This window comes from Myripristis murdjan, chromosome 20 (assembly GCF_902150065.1).
Source record: "Myripristis murdjan chromosome 20, fMyrMur1.1, whole genome shotgun sequence".
Taxonomy (NCBI): Eukaryota; Metazoa; Chordata; class Actinopteri; order Holocentriformes; family Holocentridae; genus Myripristis; species Myripristis murdjan.
Window position 1 is genome coordinate 25,533,565 of NC_043999.1, and position 10,660 is coordinate 25,544,224.

At 46.9% G+C, this 10,660-nt stretch overlaps 2 long non-coding RNA genes across 2 annotated transcripts; both read left to right on the forward strand.

Moving 5' to 3' along the window:
• The first annotated feature begins 760 nt into the window (after window positions 1-760).
• LOC115378875 (uncharacterized) lies at window positions 761-1,300 on the forward strand. Its single transcript, XR_003930178.1, has 2 exons — window positions 761-970; window positions 1,105-1,300. It is a non-coding gene; the product is annotated as an uncharacterized LOC115378875 (long non-coding RNA).
• Window positions 1,301-9,667: 8,367 nt separating this feature from the next.
• On the forward strand, window positions 9,668-10,207 carry LOC115378874 (uncharacterized). The gene is made up of 2 exons (XR_003930177.1): window positions 9,668-9,877; window positions 10,012-10,207. It is a non-coding gene; the product is annotated as an uncharacterized LOC115378874 (long non-coding RNA).
• The last annotated feature ends 453 nt before the right edge of the window (window positions 10,208-10,660 follow it).

Sequence of the window (10,660 nt, forward strand, 5' to 3'; positions counted from 1 at the left end):
CCTCAATCCCGTCGTCACGTCTTCCGTTAAGGAGGCAGAGGCCGAGGACCCAGAGGTGGACTCGTCCATCACCCAAGCTGAGGTCACTGAGGTGGTTGGTAAGCTCCTCAGTGGCAGAGCGGCGGGGGTGGATGAGATCCGCCCTGAGTATCTCAAGTCTCTGGATGTTGTGGGGCTGTCTTGGCTGACACGCCTCTGCAACATCGCGTGGCGGTTGGGGACAGTACCTCTGGAGTGGCAGACCGGGGTGGTGGTCCCTCTTTATAAGAAGGGGGACCGGAGGGTGTGTTCCAACTACAGGGGGATCACACTCCTCAGCCTACCTGGGAAGGTCTACTCCAGGGTGCTGGAGAGGAGGATTCGGCCAATAGTCGAACCTCGGATTCAGGAGGAACAATGCGGTTTTCGTCCCGGCCGTGGAACACTGGTGTAACCCAGGTTACCAGGCCTTATTAACAGTCCAGTCCACCAGTTAATTAATTAGATCAATAAATTAATAAATTCATATTTTTTTCATGTGACATAAATGACAGTCTTGCATAAAATGAATAAATAGGATTTATGGTTAAAAATCATAAATATGTTAAATAGATTAAAAAGATCAACACACACAAGTTCATTTATCTGTTTCAAAAGAGTATTTTATTTCATTTCAAATGTGGCGAAAGTGCCTTCCTCAAGTGTAAAAGATTCAGGTGACATGAGGAGTTCCTGTGATGTGTAACCATTCAGACGCCACCAGGGTGCGCATGCCTGGGTGCTCCGGGTTTTTCTCTCTCTCTCTGCCGGATCGTCTCTGATGCAGCTGTGTGCTAGCCTCCTGCTATGGGCTATGCTGTTTTTTAGTCTGAGAGAGCCAGATATTCAAAGTCTAGTCACTTTTATCGTCAGAGCAGAGAGCGAGCCTTTCCTTTTTTTGCCGTGGGTAGATGAGTGGACCGTGTGTTTTGCAACAGAAGCGGAGGAGAACGTGAGTTGTGTTGATTAGCATTCGGCGCTAACTCAGCGTTAGCTTTAGCGCTAACTCCAGTCATTAGCCACATCCATTGCTAAATTGTAAAGGTTATACATTACTGAACTCCCGTGTCCCTGTCTCTTAAAAAGTGGAACCCTGAACTGATGAGAGCCGTGTATTGTGCCCTGTGCCCGGAGTGAGTGTGTGTATATGAACCGTGAGCCTCTGGTGAGTAACTTTTACTGAAGTTAGTCTGATAAATGGAGTGAAATGTGTTGTTTCTGCTAATGTTAATATGGATCAATGAGGCATTATTTTTATGAATGTGGTGGTTAAGAAAAAAAAGGGGGTTTTATATTACGGTGTTTGTTTACATTTACCCTCGCTCTGTTTTTTTTTGAGCGTGACCAGCAGTAGAAAAGAAGAGGGAAAGAAATGTTCAGCCATTTTGTCTCATGTTAATACTGAGAAATGTATTCCGTTCAATGAATTAATAGTAAAAAGTGGTTAAAATAATTGTTAAAAGCGGTGTTACAAAGTATTTGCATAAAAATGTGTTTATATGTATTTATTTAAATTTAAAGTATATTTCGCTTATGTGAACAGTACAGTAACCCTGTTTTTTGGCCTTTATAGGCCGGGTCTTTTTCTTTTCTTTTCTTTTTTTCTTTTCCTTTCCCTTGTATGGATTCCTGTGATTGATCTGCAAGACATCTTCTACTGGGGATTCTTCCTGTGTCTGTAAAGGTAGAACGGGACCTCAGTGGTCGTGGCGAGCCAACCCAAAAGATAGAGACTGGGATTTATACAGAGACTGTGATTTATTTGAAAAGACTGATTTATTGAGGACTGTGGTTGATATCTCATGTCTGAAGAGCTGAAAAGCTAAAATTTGTTTTTGTATTTATTTTTCTACAACTTCATTTTTTCATTTAATACAGTACAACACACTTAAAAATAAAAACTTACCTTTGATGTGAGAGGTTCCTTATTCGGTCACTCAGTGTATTTTTGCTAATGCACCCTTTCTCCTGTAGCAACCTAAACTTCTGACTACTGGTCCACAAGGTAATTGATGCACTGATGAAATAAATATCTGTATCTCCCAGTTTTTACTATTAGCAGTTAGAGCTGAGGCAGGTTACAGAAACTTGGCGAGCTAGCCAGCCAGGAGAAAGTGGAGTATTATTGAGTGACACGAGTAAAAGGTAAGAAATACAGTAAAATGGACATAGTGAAAGATGAAAAGATAAATGTTCGTAACTCAGTTATTGTTTATGGGTTAACTCAAACTATAGTTGATGAGGAGCTTGAGAGCCACTTAAAACGCTATGGCTCTATTAACAGAGTGCTAACTATTGATGATCCAGAATCAGAGTATCATCTCTGCTCCATTGTGGAATTTGCAGATAGCTCTGCAATGCAAACATTTAGACCCCTACTGCCAAAAGAGTATCTCAGCTCAGCAGATGCAAATGTTACCTTTAAAGTGCGTTCCTTAGATAGTGTCTACACTAGCACTGCTAGCAGCAGCGCCACCAAGGGGTACCTTGAGGAACTGCAAGCCATTGCAAATAAGTGTGGAAAGTCATTTGAAAGTGTACTCCAAGCAGAACTGATGAAGATAAGTGCAGGAAAAGGCGTGAATCTCCCTGCTGACACTGCACCAGTCGAAGACTCTCAGATAAGCACCTCTGATGCAACTGGTCAAGAGATTGTGAATATTAAAGTGTCATCACAGGTCATGCAGCAGCCCTCTCTCCTGCTTGGCTCTGTCTCACCTGAGATAGTCAGGAGCTTGCCAACTGTGTTCCCACCGTCTCCTTCACCCAGGCGTTGTCAGCGTGGATGGAGAGGTGATGTCCAAGCAGCATCAACACCAGCTTTGCAAAGGCTCGGGGCCGCTGCTCAGAGCCCACAGGTAACATCCTTACCTACCAGTGTGAATGGTCAGTCGCAGCCTGTTGTGTTGACAGCCGCTCCATCACCAAGCATGGCTGCTAACATGAACGCTCAACATTCAGCGTCCCTGCCCATCAAAGCCAGTAGTAATGATGACAGTGCTACAGTCACACGTTCACTACTTACCATGAATGATGTCAATCCTCCTGCTGTACAACGGGTCGTTGTTGAACATGTCATGCGAGCTAATGAAGCTATGTCTCCCATGCACTCTTCATTCCGCCTCAGACCCTTCTCTGGCAAGTCTCCCCGCCCAAACAGTGAACTTGATTATGATACCTGGAGAGCAAATGTTGATTTGTTCTTAACAGATCCTTCCATGTCTGACCTGCACAGAACCCGCAAGATCTTAGACAGCCTATTGCCTCCAGCCACTGATGTCATCAAGCATGTCAGCCCTCAAGCCTTGCCATCAATGTACCTTCAGCTGCTTGATTCAGTCTATGGCTCTGTGGAGGATGGAGATGAGCTGTTGGCCAAGTTTATGGGGACACTGCAGAACAACGATGAAAAGCCGTCTGACTATCTGAACCGCTTGCAAGTTGCTTTGAGTGCTGCAGTCAGACGTGGTGGCATCGCAGAGAGTGAACGAAACCGCTACCTCCTGAAGCAGTTCTGTCGAGGCTGCTGGAATGATGGATTGATCGCTGATCTCCAGCTGGAGCGGAAAACAAATGCACCGCCCTCCTTCGCTGAGCTAGTGCTCCTCGTCAGAACAGAAGAAGACAAACAGGCAGGTAAACACAATCGCATGAAAAAACACCTCGGGCTACACAAACCAAGTCCTGCTGTCCCAAAGTTCAGAGCTGCAGCACAGCAGTTAGCCGCATGCAGTTGTGCCACACCTGAGAGAGAAGCAACTGATGCTGAAGTCTTAAAGAAACAGCTTAACGAGATACAAGCGCAGGTCGCTGCCATGCAGACTACAACTCCACGAAAAGCCAAAGTCAACTGTCCTGACACAACTGAAATCAGCACATTGAAAAGGCAGATTGCTGATGTTCAAGCACAAGTAGCTGATATGAAGAAAGCAGCTTATGGAGCTAAAAGTGAGCACCAAGAAGTGACAGAGATTAAAGCATTGAAACGTCAGCTTGCTCTTCTCCAAGCACAGGTGACTCCAGCCCAAGTCCAGAGCCATCAGATACCATCGCCTGCATTCTCAAGAGACTCCTCCATCACAGCTCAACATCGGTCACCTAACAAGAGAGTGAGCACACAGTCCAGTTCAGGGTCGACAGCAACCAGCAGGCCCCGCCCGTGGTACTGTTTCCGCTGCGGCGAAGATGCTCACCTGGCGGTCAACTGTGAGAGTGAACCCAATCCTCTTCTGGTTGAGGAAAAGAGACAGCTGCTGAAAGAGAGACAAAGACAATGGGATCAGCAAAATGACAGCACTGGCATCCAGCAGTTAAACTACTAGAAGCCCCTGTTGCAGGGCAAACAGGGACTAAAAGAGCAACCAAGCGCCCTAGGAAAACAAAGCAAGTGGTTAGCAAGTGTGGTAATGCTAACACCTCATCCACCATACTGCCGCCCAAGCTGGTTGGAACAAAATGCACTGCTCAAGTCATCATTGAAGGCCATAAAGCTAACTGCCTACTAGATACGGGATCTCAGGTAACCACCATCCCGCTGTCATTTTTCCAGACCCACCTGTCCCATCATTCCTTGAAATCCTTGGATGATCTTTTGGATGTAGAGCTGCAAGTAGAGGGAGCTAATGGAGAGGCTGTGCCTTACCTTGGGTATGTAGAACTCAGCCTGATGTTTCCAGAGGAGTTTTTGGGCAAAGAGACTGAAGTCCCTACATTGGTATTGGTTGTCCCTGATGTGAGCAGTGTGCCTCAAATCCTCATCGGCACCAACTCATTAGATGTCCTCTACTCCAGCTATGTTGAAGAGCATGATTGTCGCCCTCAGTCATTCCTTCCTGGCTACAGAGTGGTTTTGAAAATCCTGGAAGTACGGAGAAAGCAGGCAAGTACTGGAGCTTTGGGGCTGATCAAAGCACGAAACAACACCCACAAAGTGGTGCCAGCGGGCAGCACCGTCGCTGTGGAAGGGCAGGTTCACATGAGTGGTGCTCACAAGGATAAGTGGGTTGTTGTGGAGGCCGCGTCTGTGTCGTCTCTTCCTGGCGGGCTGTTGGTGGCTAGCTCCCTGTGCACCTTACCTGTCAAGCGGCCTTGCTCAATGTCAATCCTGCTGAGGAATGAGACCCAACATGACATCACCATCCCTCCAAGGACAGTGTTGGCTGAGATTCACGCGGTTCAGCAGGTGATGGGGAAGGAGCCCTCCGCCGATTCAATCACTCCTGAAACCAAAAGGATGGAGTTCGATTTTGGGGATTCCCCCTTACCATCAGAGTGGAAAGAGCGAATCACCAGGCTGCTCAATAGTATGCCTGAAGTCTTCTCTCAGCACGACATGGACTTCGGTCATACCAGCAAGGTAAAACATCACATCAAGTTGAGTGACAACACTCCTTTCAAGCACCGACCCAGACCTATCCATCCACATGATGTCGATGCAGTCAAGAAACATCTTCAAGAGCTGCTAGATTCTGGTGTCATACGTGAGTCCGAGTCCCCCTTTGCATCTCCCATTGTTGTTGTGCGGAAGAAAGATGGTTCTGTGAGATTGTGTATCGATTTCCGAAAACTCAACTCCCAGACCATAAGAGATGCATACGCTCTGCCAAACTTGGAGGAAGTGTTCTCTCTTTTGACCGGCTCGAAATGGTTCTCAGTCCTTGATTTAAAATCGGGCTATTACCAAGTCGAAATGGAAGAGGCTGATAAAGAGAAGACTGCGTTCGTGTGCCCACTGGGCTTCTGGGAATTTAATAGAATGCCCCAGGGGGTTACCAACGCGCCGAGTACTTTTCAGCGACTGATGGAGAGGTGTGTGGGCGATCTCAACCGCAAGGAGGCGCTGGTCTTCATCGACGATCTCATAGTCTTCTCTGATACCCTGGAGCAACATGAGTCAAGATTACTGCAGGTCCTCAACCGACTTAAAGAGTACGGTTTGAAGTTGTCATCTGAAAAATGTAAGTTTTTTCAAACCTCTGTTAAGTACCTTGGCCATATTGTGTCTGAGCATGGAGTTGAGACGGACCCACAGAAGATTGAGGCCTTAAAGACCTGGCCAGTACCCGAGAACCTCAAACAGCTGCGCTCCTTCTTGGGTTTTTCGGGGTACTACCGACGGTTTGTGAGGAACTACTCGAAGATCACCAAACCCTTAAATGACCTCACAGCTGGGTACCCACCTCTCAAGAAACACAGTCAAGGGAAAGGAAAAACTCACCTGTACTTCCATCCGAAAGAGTCCTTTGGGAAGAGGTGGACTCCAGAATGTCAGAGGGCATTCGAAGAGATCATCGACAAGCTCACCACCGCACCTGTCTTGGGATTTGCGGACCCCAAACTCCCGTACCTCCTTCACACTGACGCAAGCACGACAGGGCTTGGTGCAGCGTTGTATCAAGAACAAGGCGGACAGATGAGGGCTATAGCTTTCGCGAGCAGAGGACTGACGAAGAGTGAAGCGAAATACCCCGCTCATAAATTGGAGTTCCTCGCACTTAAGTGGGCGGTCACAGCTAAGTTTAGTGATTACTTGTACGGTACCGACTTCACGGTTGTCACTGACAGTAACCCTTTAACTTACATCCTGACTTCTGCGAAGTTGGACGCCACGAGCTACAGGTGGTTGTCAGCTCTATCAACCTACAACTTCAAGCTCCAGTATAGAGCAGGAACTCAGAATCAGGATGCAGACGGACTTTCTCGTCGACCACATGGAGAGCTTCAGGATGATGCTGTGTCGAGGAAAGAGCGTGAGAGGATTAAACAATTCACTCTACATTACCTGAAGGAGCAGGAGACTTCAGATGTTGTTCTTCCAGATGCGGTGAAAGCCATATGTGAGAGGCATGATGTTGAGTGGTCTCACAACACCTCCACATGTCCATCAGTCACACTTGTCGAGTCCCTCGCCGTCCATTCCGATGCTCTGCCCAGTGGGTTCCAGCAGGAAGATGATCATGGACTCCCTGTCATTGGTCATTGGACTGAAGAGGAGATGGGAGCAAAGCAGAGAGCCGATCCTGATCTGAGAGTGGTTATTGAGCACAAGGAGTCTGGAGACATGCCCTCACCTGCCCTCAGACATGAACTTCCAGATCTTGTTTTGTGGCTCCGAGAATGGAAGCGTCTAGAGCTGAAAGGTCTAGTGTTGTACAGAGCACGGCTAGAACATGGACGAGTGACACACCAGTTGGTTTTACCAACCGAACTCAGAGCCACCGCACTGAAAGGCCTACATGATGATCTAGGCCATCTAGGCATAGAGCGGACCCTCGACCTCATGAGGTCACGCTTCTTTTGGCCTAGAATGTCTGCCTATGTAGAGCAGAAGATCAAGATGTGTGAACGCTGTGTGCGCCGGAAGACTCCAGCCGAAAGGGCAGCCCCTCTGTGTAACATCAAGACCAGCAGGCCCTTGGAGCTGGTCTGCATGGACTTCCTGTCGGTGGAGCCTGACCGGAGCAACACAAAGGATATATTGGTGCTGACAGACCATTTCACTAAGTACGCAGTGGCGATACCAACACGGAACCAAAAAGCCCAGACGGTGGCTAGGTGCTTGTGGGAAAATTTCCTGGTGCATTATGGGTTTCCAGAAAAGCTTCTGAGTGACCAAGGTCCAGATTTCGAATCTCGTACCATTAAAGAACTGTGCTCCATCGCCGGCATCCAGAAGGTTAGGACTACTCCTTATCACCCCAGAGGGAATCCAGTGGAGCGATTCAATAGGACCCTCCTCCAGATGTTGGGCACTCTTGAAAACAAGGACAAATCCCACTGGAAGGAATTTGTCAAGCCTCTGGTGCACGCGTATAACTGCACGCGGAATGACGTGACCGGATTCAGCCCCTACGAACTAATGTTCGGCAGACAACCACGGCTTCCAGTTGATTTGGCATTCGGTCTACCCTCCAGCTGTGAACCAAAGTCACATTCCCAGTACGTGCATGACTTAAAGGGCCGTCTAGAGGAAAGCTACCGAGTTGCCGCGGAAAACGCCTCAAAGACAGCTGAGCGCAACAAGCAACGGTTTGACAGGAGAGTCGTTGAGTCCACTCTGGAGACAGGAGATCGTGTCCTTGTGAGGAGCGTTCGGATAAGAGGGAAACACAAGTTGGCCGACAAATGGGAACCAGACGTGCACGTGGTGCTCAAACGTGCTGGCGACCTACCTGTGTATACTGTCAAGCCAGAGGGAAAAGATGGACCGCTTCGCACCTTGCACCGTGATCTTTTGCTGCCATGTGGATTCTTACCTGCTGCTGAGCCTGAGCAACCTCCAAAGCAGACCATCAGCAAACCTAGAACAAGGAGACAGTCGCGTCTCGAAGTCACAGCCGAGTCTGAGGTGGGAGATGACGATTCAGAGTCAGAAGACATCAACTACCACTACTACTTACCTGGAGAGACAATGGACACTGACTTTATCGAGACACGACTTTTGACCCGGCCAGAGACGACATCTGCAAGGGAGAGACACCTTGGAGAGATAAAACAACCAATCCAGACTTTAGTTGGTGGACTTCCTGCTCCTGTCGACCTGGAAGGAAAGAGAGAGACATTGAGCATGGAGAAACAAGACAGAAGGAAGGGATGTCCACCTGGAAGAGGAACTGTACAGTGGATACCTGTGGAGATCATTTCATCCAAATCAGAGGAACCTCCAGCTCCTGGGGATGCAAATGAGCCAAGCTCTGACAGATCAAATTTTTCTGGAGGGAAAGGAAGCTCAGCAGTTGTGGATCTGGAAGCTGAGGTCAGCTCAGAGCACAGAGAAACTGATGACCCCAAAGTGAGGAGAGCTCTGTTTGGAAAACCTCAGGACACCTCCCCTGATGTTTCGAGAGAAGAGGATGAGACCTTACCTGTCCAGCCGAGCCTGTCAGAGTCTGCCCCAGAATCAAACATTATGAATGAAAGTCTTCCTGTTTTCTCAGACCTGTCATTCAATGACAGCAGCAAGGATGAAGAATGCTTTGTCAACAACCCTTGTGAGGACGTGTCAGTGGACAGAACCAATGAAGGAGCAGCAGCTGGGACGCCTGGAAGAAGAACCTCTCCAGTCATTACGGGAGAGAGTGAGAGTGACAGTGTTCCCAGACGTTCCCAGAGGCACAGAGAACAGCCTGAACGACTGCAGTATGGTCAACTGGGAAATCCCTTGCTGCCTATAGTCCAGTCACTCTTCCAAGGCCTCAACCTTGCCTTTGCCGATGCCCTCCAAAACCATGGCTATACAGATACTCCCCGAATAACCCCAAGGCCGTTTCATAGTCATATGGGTGTAATGGGACATACACACCTTTAGGAGGGGAGGGTGTAACCCAGGTTACCAGGCCTTATTAACAGTCCAGTCCACCAGTTAATTAATTAGATCAATAAATTAATAAATTCATATTTTTTTCATGTGACATAAATGACAGTCTTGCATAAAATGAATAAATAGGATTTATGGTTAAAAATCATAAATATGTTAAATAGATTAAAAAGATCAACACACACAAGTTCATTTATCTGTTTCAAAAGAGTATTTTATTTCATTTCAAATGTGGCGAAAGTGCCTTCCTCAAGTGTAAAAGATTCAGGTGACATGAGGAGTTCCTGTGATGTGTAACCATTCAGACGCCACCAGGGTGCGCATGCCTGGGTGCTCCGGGTTTTTCTCTCTCTCTCTGCCGGATCGTCTCTGATGCAGCTGTGTGCTAGCCTCCTGCTATGGGCTATGCTGTTTTTTAGTCTGAGAGAGCCAGATATTCAAAGTCTAGTCACTTTTATCGTCAGAGCAGAGAGCGAGCCTTTCCTTTTTTTGCCGTGGGTAGATGAGTGGACCGTGTGTTTTGCAACAGAAGCGGAGGAGAACGTGAGTTGTGTTGATTAGCATTCGGCGCTAACTCAGCGTTAGCTTTAGCGCTAACTCCAGTCATTAGCCACATCCATTGCTAAATTGTAAAGGTTATACATTACTGAACTCCCGTGTCCCTGTCTCTTAAAAAGTGGAACCCTGAACTGATGAGAGCCGTGTATTGTGCCCTGTGCCCGGAGTGAGTGTGTGTATATGAACCGTGAGCCTCTGGTGAGTAACTTTTACTGAAGTTAGTCTGATAAATGGAGTGAAATGTGTTGTTTCTGCTAATGTTAATATGGATCAATGAGGCATTATTTTTATGAATGTGGTGGTTAAGAAAAAAAAGGGGGTTTTATATTACGGTGTTTGTTTACATTTACCCTCGCTCTGTTTTTTTTTGAGCGTGACCAGCAGTAGAAAAGAAGAGGGAAAGAAATGTTCAGCCATTTTGTCTCATGTTAATACTGAGAAATGTATTCCGTTCAATGAATTAATAGTAAAAAGTGGTTAAAATAATTGTTAAAAGCGGTGTTACAAAGTATTTGCATAAAAATGTGTTTATATGTATTTATTTAAATTTAAAAGTATATTTCGCTTATGTGAACAGTACAGTAACCCTGTTTTTTGGCCTTTATAGGCCGGGTCTTTTTCTTTTCTTTTCTTTTTTTCTTTTCCTTTCCCTTGTATGGATTCCTGTGATTGATCTGCAAGACATCTTCTACTGGGGATTCTTCCTGTGTCTGTAAAGGTAGAACGGGACCTCAGTGGTCGTGGCGAGCCAACCCAAAAGATAGAGAC